This window comes from Hyaena hyaena, unplaced genomic scaffold, assembly GCF_003009895.1.
Source record: "Hyaena hyaena isolate Hyena2069 unplaced genomic scaffold, ASM300989v1 scaffold_136, whole genome shotgun sequence".
Taxonomy (NCBI): domain Eukaryota; kingdom Metazoa; phylum Chordata; class Mammalia; order Carnivora; family Hyaenidae; genus Hyaena; species Hyaena hyaena.
Window position 1 is genome coordinate 1,840,412 of NW_024080768.1, and position 18,436 is coordinate 1,858,847.

Consider the following 18,436-nt stretch of genomic DNA (forward strand, 5'->3'; position numbering starts at 1 on the left):
TTATCACTATGTTCATCCAGTCTTCTCCCTCATTTGGTGAAAATCTTTATGACCATTACTTTGAATTATTTATCAGGTAGATTACTTACCTATATTTTATTGGGATCTTTCTCTGAGGTTTTATCTTGTTCATTTGTTTGGAACATGGTCCTCTGTTCCATCATTTTGCTCGACTCTTTTTGCTTTTAATTAATTAACTAATTATTGTTTTAAATGTAGTAGGCTAAATAGCTCTCTCAGTCTTGAAGGAATGGTTTTGTGAACTTACTGTTCAATTTTGCCCTAGTTCTTGGTTGTCTCTCAATCTTTGGGGTTTTCCCAGCACCCCAGTTTATTCTTGATAGTTCTCTGTTGTTGAGGATGGAGCAAATTCTGTCAGTATTCCAAGGAGAGATTTCATTTAGCACCCAGTTTCAGGACAATTGGAAGCCAGGCCCTCAGGTAGCAGCTCTTAAGCATGCGACTCTATACAGTCCTGGGGGCTTCAATCATAAACCCTCCTGTCCTCCAGATGAGGAGAGCTGAAGATGTCCCCTGGGTGACTGTTTCAGGGGGCTCTAGAAGGATGTGTATAAGCTCCTTTCTGGGGGGTACTGTTGAGCTGTGGTGAGGCCAGGGGAGAACACAATAATAGTGTTCTCTGCTTTTGCTCAGGAACTGCTCCATAGTCTCTAGATGTGTGGAAGCCTGTCCTTCTGGTGAAGCTTCAGGACACATAAATAGGCCTTTTTCATAGGGAGACTGGGGTATGTTTCAGTCTACAGTCTGTGGGTAGTAACCTCCCAGGAACTAGCTGTCTTTCCAATTACCACAGTCCTGTGGACCCTAGACACTCAAACCCGAAGGCTGCCTGGGGCAGATGATCAAGAGACATCACCTGGACCAGGTGATCAAGAGGCATCACTACACATGCCTGCCAGCATTAGCAATGTAGCTGGAGAGCAAAGGTGGCAGGGTATACCCACTGGCTTTCTCAAGGCAGCAAGAATGTACTTTGTGTGTCTGCTAGATTTAGTGATGAAGCTACAGAGTGGAGGAAGAAGGCATGCCTTCCAGCTCTAGCAAGAGAGCAATAGAATACTTTGGCCATGGATGCCCTCAGGCATCAGTGAGGCAGCAGGAAAATGCCTCCTCTGCAGTGTGCACCCATTAGCTCCAGTGAGGTAGTGGGAGAATGTTGTGACCTCATATACTCTCTTGACCCAGCAAGGCAGTGTGGGTGTGGTGCAGTGGCACAGGCCAGCAGATTCAGCAAGGCAATGGGAAAATGAGATGAACACTTGCCTCTGCTTGCCTTAGCAAGGGAGTAGCAGAGTGCCATGGACATGTGTGCCAATGTGCCCTAGTAGGATAGAGAGAGATTGCAAAAATGATGCACCTTGGTGCCTCCATCTCCAAAGAAAAGCTCAACTGTTCCCTGCCCCTTCAGAAGATGCTTTAAGATTAAGCAAATTAATCTTTTTCATAGATAGTCTAGATGCTTTTCAAGCAGCAGCTTTTGCACTGGGTCCTGGGCCAGGTGATACCACTCACAAGTCCTTTGAAAGGAGTGTCTCAATTCCCCACAGCCCTTGGAGTCTCTTGGTCAGCTCTACTGGTTTTCTAAGACATTACAAGTTCATTTCTCAGGATGTCCCAAGGATTGGGGTGCCTTATATGGGGCACAAACCCCTCTCTTCTCTGGGAGAATGTATGGATTTGTGTGTTCCTTCCCTGTTTGGGGTCACCAGGCCAGGGGTAGGATTTTCTCCAGTGTCCCTACCTTCCCTGCCCATCCGGTCCTTTCATCTTTTGTTGTGGAGGAATAATTGAGCTAGTTTTCAGCTCTTTTTCACAAGGAATTGTTCCCTATGTTGCTATATGTTTGGTGTGTCTGTGTAGGTGGTAAGTTCAGGGTCTTCCAACAGTGTCGTGTTGGAATGCCCTACCTTCATGTCTACTCTTTTTCTTTAGTCACACTCATAAAGGACTAATTGATACTACTGTTTTGTTTTCAGAAAAGTCACATTGAATACATCTTATCTTTTCTACTTGAAGAAATCTTTTTCATTAACTGCATCTTTTATTTTAATTATTCCTCCTGTATCTTTTATTTCATTATGTTATTTTCTTATTACTTGCATTAGGTATGTTCCAAGTTCCTATATATTTAGTGTTTCCTGCTGTGATCAAGGCATTTAAGTTAATAAATGTATTTTGAGTTTAGCTTTTGCACTTTTGCATAGATTTCATGTTAATGCGTTTATTCTATTTTCTAGTTAATTTGCTATTTTAAAGTTTACTTATTTGAGAGAGAAAGATAATGTGCATGCAGGGAGGGGTAGAGAGAGGGACAGAGAGAGAATCCCAAACACGAACCATGAGATCATGACTGAGCCAAAGTCAGACACTAATTGACTGAGCTGCTCAAGCATCCCTATTTTGCCATTTTTAGTTTTAACTTATATTATATTTCAGTTGCCTTAAATATTTTTAGAAATATTTGTTTCCAGATAAAGATTTTTATAAGGCTTCAAAACTAACTTCTTTTGCATTATAAACAGACAATAGTCTGAAACTCACTATTCTTTTTATTTAAATTGTATTGGTTTTTATTGGTGCTTTGTAGACCTGAGAAAACATACTTATTCTCTGAAGTATTAGAAGCTATTTGTGTTTTTATTAAGTTTTTAAAGTCAATTGTATTATTTTAATCCTTGAACAAAATTACTTTTTTGGAGCTGATTTTACAAACAAAATGTATTAAAATGCTACTATAATCCTGTTTTAATCAAGTCAACATTACATTTTAAGAGGTTTTGCTTTATATGTTATAAGCTCTGAGTGAACATATATCTTTTATAATATCCTTTTTCTTTGATTATAGCCTGTACAGAATAGCACTTCATTGTGTATATGGATTTTTGTGCCCAAAACTATGCTGAATCATTGTATTTTATCTGTAGATTCAGTTGGATTTTATACTTAATTAAATATATCATTTGCAAATAAGGACAGCATTTCAAATCTTCTCTTTTAATCATATAATTTTCTTTACTTTCCTTCTCTAAATTTATTTGCCACATTCTCCAATTCTGTTTTATGTATCCATTATTATCTATTTCTCTAGCTTAAAGGGAATGTATTTTTAGTGTTTTAATTACTTACGAATTTGCTTGAGACTTTGTTAGTCATTCTTCAGCTGGTCTAATCTGCTCTTAAACTAGCCCATTGAGTTCTTAATTCAGGTCATTTTATTCTTTTATCATTTTCTGTATTTTTTTTCAAATCATTTAAGTGATTTTTCAAAAATAATATTTGGTTTCTACCAAATGTTTAAGCATGGCTAGTATCTTCATGCACGTTTGTAGTAAATGTAGTTTGTTTTTAAGGTACATTTCACAATTAAAATATTTCTAGTACCAGGAAGCATGTTTTCTTCTCATTTATTTCTCACTCATATATAATTTTCTCTTCATTTATCTGATTATCTTTGTGTTTTAGACATTATGAGAAAATAATTTGAATAAATATTTTGAGTCTTAGATGACTTTACTTTCCTTTTCTTTACCAGGTGCCAGAGGACTTACATAATGAAAGACTCTTTCGATCTTTTTGAAGTCTTGAAGTTTTTCTTGGTTATGCAAATGACATGAAATTGGTCAGAAAGTCATTTAGTAGCTACCCTTCTTCCAATCCCTTTCAATTTTTGAACAACCTTTTGGGGTCTAAACCAAAGGAATGATCTCTCCAGATTCCCACACTTGTCAGGCCCTATACTCTGCATTTTTGTCCCATAGGTTCCAATGGGCTATCAAAAACACAACACCTCTGTGCTTCATTTTCTGTGTTGTCTACCTCAAAAAGAGGTAGCCCCATGTGCTGGCATACTGCTGACATCTAGGTTTCTCCTGGGAATTTGCTCAGTAATTTATCATGAATCTGTTGAATATGTCATATGATTTTTAAAATAATTTTTACCCCAGTTTTTTATTCAGTTGTCTTCAGTTGGAAAGAAGATATCTTATTACTATTATGATTAATGTTTATTACTAATGATTATTAGTATGAATATGACTAATCACAATATTATTTATTATTACTGTTGCTGCCACCACCACCACCATCTATAACCATTTTATTCTTAGTGTCATCTCTCTCCTCCAGAAATCTTAGTTTTCTGGGAGCACATGATCAGAATGTTCATCTTTTCCTTTTTCTGGCTTAAAGTGCTTTTGGGTATGTTGTTATTGTCCATTATGCCTTTATGGATGACAGAGTTCTCATGGCTGCGGTTCCTATGCCAGAGACAATCCTGAGAGTGTGATAAAAGCTTCAGTCTCAGCTATTGTCAGAAGCTAAATTATCACCTGCAAGTGGTCAGTCCCGCTTGTCAGAGTAGGAGGAAAAACTCTCTTAAGCCTGAACAACAAAGAGCCTGAGAGATTCTGAAAGCAAAACTGATGTATATTTGGAAGACAAGAGAACCTGGGGGTTGGGGAGGACATGATGAGCAGTTAGAGAGGAACCCTGTAAAAATAATTTTACATTTTGTGTACATATATAATATTGTTTTATTTGTAAGACTTCAGTGGGGAGACACCTCTTCTTTCAGTTTTGTCTTTTTTTGCTACTGAATGGCCATTTCTTACTGATAATGTCAAGATATCTTTTTACCAGTGGTTATTCCTTATTAAGGAAAAGTTTTGCATGCTCCTCACTTTCCCTCCAAAATCATTGCCTGAATATTTTTCCCTAGTGATACTGCCTTGAAATCTCTCTTTGGATTAATCATCAGTATTCCTAACTTAAGCCTTCTGTAGAGTGCTTGCAGAATTAATTACCACAAGCACTGATACAGCTTTTCCTTATAAACACATCATGTTCCATGCAAAAGAAGCATCTTAGAAAGGAACGATCCACTGACAATGAACGATGTATTATTCTTTTTATTAATTATTAATGCAGTTTTGTCCTCAAGATACTTTGGGTTGTGTTTTATAATGACTAAAATTCCTGACACTTATTAGCTCTGTAACTCAGACAAGTCACTTAACTACTTTGGGTTTCCTTTTCATGATCTGTGAAATAGGGATAATAACTGTAGCTATCTCAAAAGATACTAATGAGGATAAATGAATTAAATACATGTAAATGTTTAGAAGAACACCTAGCAATCAGCAATTGCTGTTACCTAAGTGTTAATATTAGAGTGTAGGTAATAAATAGCTTATGAAGAATTAATTCTTTTTCCCCCTTTTTTGACAGTAGAGCTGCTTGTCTTAAAAGCATTCCTAGAGCTTGGAAACCCAGAAATATTCCTGAACCCACCCTACCCCACTGTCTATCTTAAGGTTAGTGTTTGCTAGGCCAGAGAATCTCAACTTTGTGCTTCCTCATCCATATCCATCTAGTATGTCTCTTTTTTTTCCCCCTACCTTTTGGGCATGATGACATGGCAAACATAGTCAAATCTATAGTAAATGTCATTTTGTAACATGTGCAGGTTGCAACTGACCAGCAATACCAGGCCCTTACTCTTTTAATCTGGTTTACTTTGGTATTTTTCAGAGTACTTGATGCACCCATTAGTGCGTTATAAAACCAACTTGGTAGATCACAATCATCATTTAAAAAATTAAATTTATAAATACATTAGAGACTGTAACATATAGAATTACATATAATTTTATTAAATTTTAATTTCAGTGTGTGTATATTTTTTTCTTTTTAAAGAGGGAAAAACTTTCTGGGTTTGTGGATCATGATCAAGAAATCGAAAAGCACTGCTTTATTTCATTTCTGTCTTAACCTAAAGAATAAATAAATTCATTTATTCATGAACAAAGGAAGAAAATAGAGAAGAGAATTGCCCAGGCCTTAATTCTGGCTTTAGAAAAACTACTTTCCAGTCCTTTGAAAGGTGAGAGGCAGAAGAGGTACTCAGATAGTGACCATGATCTTGAACTCACTGGTAATGCTTAAAGAAACAGAAGATTTTGATGCTTATAAATATTTATTTAAATGGAGGTACTAAGAACATATTTTATAAAGTCTTTATAAATAGCGATGTAATATTGCTGCATAGTAATAGTTGTTTATCTTAGATCTAGCAAAGTTCTTTGACACACACACACCAGCCATTCAGTTAGGAATTTCTTGAGCTAAAGGAAGCTATCCTGAGATGGACTGTGCATTCCACTGCTCTACATCATATTATTTGCAACAACATCATTAGGATAATATATACTAACTTTGACAGAATACACTGAGAATCTAATACAACTATGCAGTACCTATGCTGATGGAAGAGGATGCTTCTAGCCAATCCATAGCCCACCTGAAAACTTTTCTTGACTCCTTGGAAAGACTTGCTCAATGTGGGGGTGGGGGGAGGGGAGTAATTATAACTTAAAGAGAAAGTATCATGCCAACTTCAAGTTTATAAAAGAAGAAAAGAGCTGATCTAATATAGGCATATTTGTAATAAAGACTCAAAGCTAGGTATAAAGATATGAATGATAACAGCTAGAATAATTAATTTTCAATATATAAAAGTAGAAGCATGATATATTAGTTGTTTAATTGGAAAAGACACTGCATAGATCCTTTTTATCTACTTTTGCACTCTAGTTTATTATAGTAGTTTTAGTTTGTAAATTATGAAACTTCTTAAAAACCCACATGGCCCAAGTTAACATAAACTATCAATTGTAGCTATTATTTCCCATCCAAGTACTAACCAGGCCCGACCCTGCTTAGCTTCCGAGATCAGACGAGATCGGGCACGTTCAGGGTGGTATGGCCATAGACTGTAGCTATTATTTCCAAATGAAGTTTTGTTAACTCCAATTTCAATTATTTTCTATGATATCATTTAAAAAATGTCTTAATATATCGACCAGAGAAAATAAATTGAGAATAAATCCACCTTTCAGAATAAATCTGTGAATGTGCCAGAGAGGCAAATAATAGTAACAGAGAGAAAAAATTCTTCAAATTTCTTCTTTATACCACAGAGATATTACAAGACAAAGAGTGGCTTTGATTGGCCCCAAGGTCTCTAGGCCAAAGGGATTTGAACACTATCTTTAGAAATTTTATTTCTGATTCATTATTGGAAACTAATGTGTAGAAGGTGCACGATGAGATGGGAGGCTGAAAGAAAATAGGAGATGTGCCAATGAAGGTCAGATTTGAAAAACGGAAACCATAACCTTTGAAGCTTGATAGTGATGGGAGCCTGAAAATAAATGGTAGGATCACAACATGAAAGGCTCATATATTATGGTAAAGAAGACAAACTAATGCTATGTACAATGAAGAGAACCTAGATTCTCTTTGACTAGCATAATTAATTGGTTAACAATGCATTTTATGACAAACATTTTATGGCAAGTAAAGATGTTGGAATATATGTGAAAGAGACAGAAAGTTTAAAGATCTACCTTGCCCCCAAAAGGTGGATGCATTTGGAAAAGGGTTAAAAATAATAATTATTCAGTGCTTAATAGTATATCAAACATACTCTATGCATTATCTTAAATTTCATTACAGCCATGTTACATTGGAATTATTTATTACATTTTGTATGTGAGAAAACCAAGCCTTCGAGTTTATATAAACTAGATCTCGGAAAGCCACTTAGTGGGAGAATCAGGATTGAAGCTAGTTTCACTCTTTACTATCATACTTTCCTCTCATTTCCATCAACATGTTACTTGACATTTCCAATAACTAGAATAATTAAATGATAGTAAGACTTTTATAATAGTTAATGGAAATTGTTTTTATGATGATCAAATGCATTTTGCCCAGTGTCATTAGCAAGATGCCTATAAACTGAGCCATAAACAAGGAAAACTGGTCTCCTGTACTCAATTTGAATTACAATGAAGGTAACAAGATTTCTGCAGCCTGGGAGTTACCCATTTCTGGTCATTTATCAACATAGTAATGAGATTATCAGCAAGTTGCTTTTTCTTTCTTTCTCTTTTTCTTTCTCTTTTGTTTTTAAACCACCTTGATCCATTTGACTTCTTCATTTGCTTGAATTGTAGGGAAAGTAATTCAATACATGCTAATGAATTCTCAATTTACATAAATCATTTCCCTATGTGATTTATAATCCTGATTTAAAAATATCTCAAAACACCCACATGCAAAGAAAGTCTATTATATGTGTAGACATAATTCTAATAATCATGCAATTTATAAGCTAAAAAAAGGGAAAAGATTAGATGACCTCAAGCCACTTCGGAATGAGCCTTTTTTCTTACTTCTCACCTCTTTATCAGTCTGTCAATTAGAGAAATTAAGTATATTCCCTCTCTTGCATTACTTTCAGCAATGCATTACTGTTGTAGTGAGTAACTAAATTCCTTTACAAAATCGGTTTGATATTTTTACATTCCGAAAAGCATAAATATGAATTTATGAATTTACTTATTTATATCTTCTACAATGTATTTTATGACAGCCTAATAAATTCCAAACAGTATTTTAGGGTCTGGAAATAAGACTGAATAAGAATGAAAGAACTCTTACAAAAATTACAATCTATAAAGAGAGAAGAGATAAACAAGCAAATAAGATAATTTTGGCTGTATTAAGGCAAAAAGTCATGGCATGATAGACTGGAGTGGGTAGAGTTTTTTGTTTTGCTTTGTTTTAATGGTATAATAAAAAAAAAGTTGCCTTTTAAAGCACTGATACTTGAGACCTGTGAAACCAAGAAGTTAGCCTTTCAAAGATGTGAACAAGTAGTGTTCTGGCACAGGAAAGTACAGAGGAAATGAGGAAGGCTCAGCTCATCTCAGGAACACCAAAGGCAGTGCCACTGAATGTGTTGAGTAAACAAATTATAGGCAAGGGTCAGATCCCTTCAGGCTTTATAAACCATGACAAGGAGTTTGGACTTTATTCTAGGTGTGATGAGAAGCCATGGCAGGTATTAAGCAAATTGATGATGTAAACTGCTTAGTTTAAGCTCCATGAGAGCAAGAATCTTTGTCTATTTTGTTTACTGATATTTTCCAAGCCTCTCAAACATTGTCTGGTATGGAATATGGGCTCAATTTATGTGTATTGAACTGAAAAAATATATATATAGATAATAAAGATATAAAGACATATAAAGATCTTTCTGCCAGTTTTGGGTAGAAGGAAAGTTAGGTCTTAATGTTTTCTGAGTGAATAAATAAATGTATTATCTGAATCTTCCTGACAGTGATTCTTATTATTAATACTAATGATAATCATGGTAAGAATCTCATGATTTCATTTGCTTTTGAAGTCTTGTGGATTCTTGGGTTGTTTGTTCTCTTTCAGATCCCAATTCCAAAAAACTACCAAAGTGAACAAACTCTCATGAAAGGGAGGTAGATATAATTCACTAAATTTTATTTGTGTCTATCTAATAACAAAAAATAATTCGACAACTGCATTAATACTTGGTTAGTTCAAAAAAATAATACACTGTGTAACAAGCAATTCATTTATGGTCATTAAATTGATGAATTATGTAAGGACCTCCCTCCAATTAAGTAAGCTGAGGTAGGTACTTCTTTGTGTGAAGTAGCAATCATTGCATTTTCTGTGACACTTGGTCTGCTGCGATCATTGATTCTTTGTCCTCACCCTGTCATGGAAAAACAAATGGGCTACACCTGCTAAACTTTGTATTTTCTTGCCAGTTGTTGCAAATCACTGCACTAACCCATGGTGAAGATTGGCAAAATGAATGGCTTCAGTGTGGTACACATAACCATAGATTGGCTATAACAGAGTTATTGTTCATTGACCAGGAACACACTCTTTCTTAGTCCCTGTATTATGAAGAGTACTTTCTAAAGTTTTCGATATTCTGCCTTATGATTTCTTGACATATCTACTATGGAAAATGCACTCCTCAGGCGGCCTCTGCTGATTGCATAAATGAATAGTTAGTTATTCAATATTGATTATAAAGTGAAATCATTATATCTTTACCAATGGTAGAATAAGAATGGAAAAACAACTTGTCTCAATTAATTAAATAACAAAAGCAAAAAGAGGTATTATCAGAGAGTATAAATAAAGTATTTTGAGTATAGCAATCCTAGAACTCAGTTATGGGTAATTCGTTGTGTTACCCTCAGAGATGTCCTTTACTCTGTTAGATCTAAGTTTCTTCATCTATAAAGTAAGAGACCTTACCTTACTTAACATGAAGGTCCTATTACTAAATTGAGATCATTTAGAGTCAAGGGTCAGAAACCCAGTCAAATTTGCTTTAACTCCTACAGGGGAATTTTCTTGAACAATATGAGTTTTTCTTGAGAGACTAAATATAGAAAGTCAATTATACCTCAATAAAACTGAAAATAAAAAGTAGAAAGTGAAAATTCACCTATAGCTCCTCTTCTTTGACTTTACATATGCATTTTCTCCATATGCGTTTCTTCACATTTCTTCTACCAACTATCTCTGATTTCAGTTCTTTATATGATCTTACAGTTGAAGTGTCTATAGAGATTACCTAGAATCTTTGTATTCTAATTACAAATTCTTAGGGGAGAAAATAGCTTTGACTCACCTAGAGTCAGATGTCCAGCAATAATGCAACCAATTGTGACTTGGTCAGTCATGCAATGTTTGGGGGCTATGTGAACTCACACGTACACAACAGAACAAACCATTTGAGTAACAGTTTCACTATAGGTCTCATAGCCCTGTGACAGTATGTACAAACTTCTATTTTTCTTCTATTCTTTCTCTTCTACTTTTCTACTTGTATAAATTTATACTTTGTGTCAAGAAAAAATCCTGAAATAACTAAGTTTTCTTAGGCAACTAAATAGCAAGAATTTGGACTGAAAAAACATGAAGAAAAACCTTTTTTCCTACTCCTCATTGTGAGTAAGAATTCTCAATGGAAATTATTTTTCCCTTCAACTGAGTGCACTGGTCAAAAGAAGCATGCTTTCTTGGAAGAAGAATGTCTTCTTTGGGTTCTTAGTTTTTTATTTGTTTGGTTTTTGTGTTTTATGTTTTTTTTCCCTTTGCAGTCTTCTTTAGTGTTTCCACTCTGACAAATTCTGGAACGTACTTCTTGTTCCTCATGCCTCATGCACTTCAAAAGCATAAACTCAGGGTCTCCAAAGAAACTCACAGGCTGAGAGGTGACTTTCTTTCACTTACCTCTAAGAGTTACTAATTTCACTAAACTGGGAGCTTTGCAATTTCCTTACTTGTCTAGTAGTTTCAGCTTGGAAGTTTGTTCAGGATCTTCAGTCTATTATCCTACAGCAAAACAAATTTTAGACTATGCTTTTAACTCTAAATGAAATCATTTTAGGTAATTTTTAAAAAGAATTTCAAGCTAACAGAGGATCATGAAGGAGAAGAAGGAGAAAAATATTTGGGGAGAGGGAGGGAGGCAAACCATGAGAGACTCTTGAATGCCAAGAACAAACTGAGAGCTGATGGGGGTGGGGGAGGGGGAAGGGGGTGATGGGTATGAGGGAGGGTACTTGTTGGGTGTTATATGTAAACCAACTTGACAATAAAGTATTTAAAAAAAATTTCACGCTCACATAGTACCTTCATAAAAAGTACATGGCATTTTCATTTATTCTTTCATTTGTTCTTATAGAAACTAAAGTTGATACTGATTTGTGGTGTGAGATAAAAAGATGACTTAGTCTTTTAAGGACCTTCAAAAACTAGGGTCAGTTTCCTAATACATGGCAACTGAGTGCACTGGTCTACTTTCTTTAATCTCTCCAAGGAGAAGCATGATTATACTATTTTGTTGGTTGTTTCTTTGCTTATTATCAGAAAATGAAGAAGGAAGCATTCAGATGTGGTAAATATGCTATTTCTACAGGTTTGGCACATTTTTCTTTCTTTTTTTTTTTTTTTTTGCATCTATGGCTCCTCCTGCTTGTCTGTTTTAAGGATGTCATTTTGACTTCTGAAAACATAACTAATGATAGCTGTACATGCAATTTTCAGCCTCTAAACTGGCTAATGTTCAAACACTTTGTCAAATCTCTTTGTAATATTTGGATTAAAGTAATGAAAATAAAAAAGGCAATGGTGAGAGAAATTTGCAGGCTGTAAAATCAGAACTAGCAAATGCTAATCAGCTGTATAAGTTAATTGGATTTTGAAAAGAACCAAAATGAGAATGTCGAAAGTAGATTAAGTTCAGACTTAATCAGGCTAATATTAATTCTGATCAATTTACCTAATAATTTAGCCCCTTTCTTCCTTGAAAAATGGCATCCCTTGTTATATCTGGAAGAACTTCAGAATGGTAGCATATGGTGCAGGCATCTGTAAGCTGCGGCAGTAATTGGAGCTGCCACTTTGCAGTTTGGGCAAGACCACTATTTCTGGAGCATGATGGTAAACACGATGCAGATGCTAAACCTGAACACACAAGGCCATAAGCACAGGCCAACTCTGAATAACTGAAAACTAAGAATGTTTGAATATGATGTTTTTCCTACATCTTTTATTAGGCTTCCCAACCTTTTATTCCTATAGTGACTTCCAGGAGCCTTGTGGCTCTATAGGCCCATCTCTCAGCCCAAGTTCATGCACATCCAACCCTAGACACATAGTTTCTTTAGACCTTCTTCCATGGTAACATGAAGTCTTTCTCTCCTGTGTTCCATGATCTTTGAATTTTACACTGTGAGCTATGTAACTGGATAACTGAAAAGCTTCAGTGTTTTTTAAATTATAAGGCCCTGTCCATTAAAACCCTTGCATTATTTCTATTATTATTTTTTATTCTGAATGTCAAAGAATATCATGAAAAGGTTGCATGGCTCAAAGAAGCTACCACAGTCACAATGAACTCTGTAACTGAATAATTATTCATTCATATTGACCAATTACAATCTGTATATAAAGTTATGGCATTTCCCTTGATTTGAAACTGAGTCTACTTAATAATGTTCATTTCATTTTACACACAAATATATGATATATTCCATAAATATTATAAAATGTAGCAATTTTGTCACTTGAGAAAACATTTCAATTCAATAGAAAATTCACTTGCATGTGAAATTCAGCCCTAAATGATGCTACATATTTAGAGATTACCATTTATGCATGGAAGCGGATGTGAGTAGGAGATAGAGAATGAGGCCCTAGAGTATATTAAAAAAAAAAAAAAAAAGGAAAAAAAGGTTTTATTTTTCTATCCTCATAGTTGGGCACAAGTCTTCATTCATGAGTCTAACAGCAATACATTCAAGGTTAATACTCAGCATCATTCCTAATTAATCATTCCATAATTTTTTCTTGGCAGACACTGTTTATTCTATTAAATTTTGAAAGATTATAGTAAATAATTTCATCTGAAAATCTGAATTCAAATGAATATTAAAATCTGTTGAGATTTCTGGTATACCATAATTTCTGGGTTTGGTATAATGAAAATTCAAATTAGAATAAGATCCATGAAGTAATTCTCATGAAAGTTGTATGTGGCTGCCTTCTAACACAGAATGTTAAGCCCAGGCCCTCCACTAGTATAATTCATCTTCCTTCCTTCCTTCCTTCCTTCCTTCCTTCCTTCCTTCCTTCCTTCCTTCCTTCCTTCTTTCCTCCCTCCCTCCCTTCCTCCCCTCCTTCCTTCCTATTTTAGAAAGAGAAAGAGAGTGCACAAGTGGGGGAAAAGTGTAGAGGAAGAGAGAGAATCTTGGGGCTCCTGGGTGGCACAGTATTTTAAGCATCTGAGCCTTGGATATTGATGCAGTCATGACCTTATAGTTTGTGAGTTCAAACCTCGCATCAGGCTCTGTACTGCCAGTATAGAGCAGTGGGGATTGAGCCCCACAGTTCTGGGATCTGACCTGAGCCAAAATCGAGAGTCAAATGCTCAACACACTGAGCCACTCATGTGCCCTAGTATAATTCTTTTTGATTTAAATTATGAAATGGCTTACCTTGAGACTAAGTAGTAGGTAGAGAGAATCTTTCATTGAGAAAATTTTATAATTATTTAAAACTTTATATAATTATTTTTCTTAATTTTAGCTTACTTCAGAATTAATCAATAGCCAATTTATTAAGCTCTGAGTTAGTGCCAGTGTGTGAAATAAATAATCTAAAACTAGTAATATGTAGTATAGAACAATCAATAATTTAGAGTTAAATGGCTTACTTCTCACCATAAGTGTTAGAAGAGGTCAGAGAGGGAAAATGCTGAAGACTGGAAAGGATTATAATTGGCCATAATTTAGGTGTTCTGAAAGGGAGAAAAGATACCTCAGCTAAAAGAGCCGTTTCTCAGTAGAAGAGAATGGAATATGATTACAACTGGAGAGCTTACCAAAATCTTCAGTTGCAAAGCTCCCATTATGTTTTGAGGTCCGTATCAAAGGTATTATTTCATGGTGTTGAAGAGAATAGGTCAAATTTATATACAGGTTCACACTCTACCCATTTGTAGTTATGTGAACTGGAGATTTACTTAATTTCCCATCCCAAAGCTTCCCAGTCTGGAAGTTGAAAAAAATAATAGTATTTACCACATGGAAGACTAAAAGAGGTTATCTAACAAAACAATGCAAAACAAACAAACAAAAACCCAACAACAACAAATTTGCACTGTGCCTAGAATGTAGTAGGCCTGTTACTCCACACTACTTTTGTTTCAGAAGTTTATTGATGATCTTACTTATAGATGAAGAAGATTATGAACCTGTATTGTATCTATTCTGACATCACAAATTCTGCCATTAAAAATGTCCCCATAGATTATGCCTACATCACTCTCTATAATGGATGGAATATACCATTCATCTCCATGTATGCCTTATCAGTTCATTTATGAATCAAATATTTTCCGTTGCTACCACTTTTCATTGTACATTTTTTTAATAGTTTATTTATTTTTGAGACAGAGAGAGACAGAGGATGAGCAGGGGAAGGCCAGAGAGAGAGGGAGACACAGAATCTGAAACAGGCTCCAGGCTCTGAGCTGTTAGCACAGAACATGATGTGGTGCTCGAACCCACAAACCATGAGATCATGACCTGAGCTGAAGTCAGACACTTAACCGACTGAGCCTCCCAGGGGTCCCTTCATTGTACCTTTTACATGGTTAATGAGTATAAAATGGTTGAACCATATATAAAATGGTTAGAGGACATGTTTAGTAGCATTACCTGAGAAAGACAATTACATCTATGTTTTAACTATATATACTGCATTTTTGTATTTTTTGAAAACCAAAAAATTCCCCACAGTAGATGTTATTTAGCGGTATGCTTCTCAATGACCTCTTGAATAGATTCCTGCCTTGCACCCAGAGTTTTCTATAGTTTTGTTAGGAACCTCATCAGTTGCCAGGTCAGTTAAAACCTGGGTTCATCCTTAAGTATTCTGTTTTTTGAACATTTCATGTCTGATCTGCCAAAAAAAAAAAAAATCTAGTTGATTGTGCTTTCAATATAGCTACATATCTATTCATTTCCCTCCATCTCCACTGCAGCCACTGTGGTTCTGGCCATCGTAATCTCTTATCGGATTACTTCAATAGCCTTATAACATATCACACTGTTCCTATCCTTGACCTTGTATAGTCTTTTCCAACAGCTATAAAAGAGATTTGATTAAACAGAGATTACATAGATATTATTTATTTTTTTTGAGAGAGAGAGAGAAAGCACATCTATGGCTGAGGAAGAGGGAGCAAGAGAAAGAGAATCTTAAGCAGGTTCCACACCCAGTGCTGAGCTGAATGCAGGTCTCAGTCCCACAACACAGGAATTGTGACCTGAACCAGTATCAGAGTCGGATGCCACCTAGACACCTCACATAGATACTCTTTTTAAACTTTTCTAATTGTCCCTCTTCTTACTCAGTAAAAGTGGCCCTTAAGGCCCTACTTGATCATGTCCTCCATTACTACGGTGGTGTCTGTTGTGCATGGTTCACTCCATTCTAGTCTTAACAGGCTTTCTTACTATCCTTCAAACATAGTAATTATGTTCACAGCTAATAACAAGTTCTCAAAATTTTCCTTCACCTGGACTTCTCTCTCCATAGATATTTACATCTGCTATCTTCACCTTCTTCATGCTAAATTCTCAGTCTTTAAATGATGCTTACCTTTATCACCCCTTGCCACTTTATTCTGTAAACTGTGTCCATATCACATATGCAATTCAGCATTACTGATACAAAACCTGCTGTACTTTTATTTTTCTTCTCATTAGACTTATTTTATATATATTTATACATGTATATATGTGTTCATGTGAATATACATACATATGTCATTTTATTTGTTGTTCCCCATGCCCCTAGATTAGAGAAAATATTTAGAGTAGTTCCTGGCACATTATTAGTGTTCCAAACTATTTTGTGAGTGAATGAAAGAATGAATTGCAATTATGATTATATGGTGATTGTTGCCAAGTATGAAATGCTCTGGGATTATCTAACAGGAGAACCTTGCTAAGTCTGTCATGAGGGGAAAGGAGTAGTAAAGAAAATAGTGTTTATGTGGAAGTCTGAAAGAGGAGTAGGAATTAGCTACACAGGGAGACAAGTATATAAGAGCAATGAAAACAGAAAAGTGTGTTTCTTGGTCCTATGGCAGAAGAAGCATGACCTGTTTGAGGAATTTAAGGAAAGGCAAAATGGCAGGTGCTAATAGAGTAACTGCTGATGATGCTAAAAACTTAACTGTGTACTTCCCCAAGGATTCTCCTATTTTGAGCAGCTGCATCTTTTATTTAGCATTCCCAATTAAAATATGCTAGAAATCAACTAACCATGAGGTTGTGGCGATTTCCAGTTAGTTTTTTGTTACTAAACAACTGAGTGCATATGTCCAGGTCTTTAAACCTAGATTGCCTACGGTGGGGGGGGCGGTTGGTGGAGCATGAAAAGTTTCTCGGAGACTGTTCAGTGATTCATATGGAGCAAGAGAATGGTCTGAACAAATGTAGGGTTTCTGGGAATAGAACAAAATGAGTAGATGATAGGTGTTTGGAATAGAAACTACAGGGCTTAGAGACTGATTGGATTGTACCACTCGGTCTCACTTATGGAATGTTGAGTGTTAGAGATTTCACTTACAAAATGTTTTCCTTGATTCACTGAGAGATCAATTTGTTTTGTCCTCCTAGGAAATTATGAGAGTTTATATAAAATAGAATTTAAGATTGTAGGCTTTGGGTGACCCCAATGGTGAGGGATTTATGGATGAGCTCTGAGTCTCCTACCCACTAAAGAGATGGATGAGGGTGGGCTTTCTCTCATGAGGTCAGGCATAGAACCGACAGAAGGGCCAGCTGTCCAACAGAAAAGACCCATGGCATTTCTAAACCAATTTGTGGTGCACACAGTACAGTTTCTCAACCACTTTTCTACAGGTTGTAAGGAGAAACTGGCAGACCTTTCTTACCATATCCAGCAATTGAAACAATTCTCAATATTTTAGATGCAAAGTTGTCACCTATCCAAGGCCTGGATGATGTCACATTTGAAGTATCTTCTATATGTGACACTGAGATGACAAATGAATCATATTCTGAAACCACATCAGAGCAATCACAGCAAAACAGTTTATAAGACTCTGGACCACAGGAAGTTTAAGTAACATCAGAAAATATCTTAATTATAGCAAAGGACCCAAGATGCTCCAGATATCTCAAAATGGCTCCAGTGGATGTTCCAATGATGACAGTAAGATTTTTAAAATGATATTGGAAGGACCTACGTCTTCTTGAGAGGTCAGATGCTACAGGGCCTCATAGCAAGAAAGAAAAAGATACAGAAGAAAGTTCAGAGAGTGAATCTTCTTTTAGTGATTAAGCTTAATTTTGGTAACAATTACATACGTATGTGTAGGTATTCTATAATAAAGAGAGCCTGAACTGAAACTCTTAATCAGAGAAACATCAAATGGCTATATATCAATTACCAAGTATCTTCTGGGTTAGGACTCAACTTACTCAAAGCATTTATAACCTGAAAACAACAACAACAACAAAAGAGTGCAGGCTTTAAAAGCCAGATCTTAATACTGAATTTATCACCTACACATTGCTTCTTGGCCTTTTGGCTAAGATCATGTGTGAATTTGTCACTCACAAATCATCTTGATGAGGTTATTCCTCCTTTCTAAGTCTCTATTTCATTATCAGTGAAATGATGTGAACTCCCCCATTGTGATTATTAGTTTAGAGGATATATATGAATTATATAGCTTTATGCTGGCCACTAAGTAAATGCAGAAGATACAGAAACTATTACTGTTATTAAGAATTTACATAGATTCCTCAACATAAAGTCATACATTTCCAGGAGGCATGAAGACCATCTTACTTATTTAAACAAAGCATAATGTCAGAACATTGCTATGCTGTGCTATCCTATAAGAGGCTTAAATTTGTGTGAAGTCAAAGTAAATTTTTATGTTTTTAAATTTTTTTATTTT

The 18,436-nt window shown here is 35.5% G+C and overlaps 1 pseudogene; it reads left to right on the forward strand.

Moving 5' to 3' along the window:
- The first annotated feature begins 17,230 nt into the window (after window positions 1-17,230).
- LOC120235698 lies at window positions 17,231-17,811 on the forward strand (annotated as a pseudogene).
- Window positions 17,812-18,436: the final 625 nt, after the last annotated feature.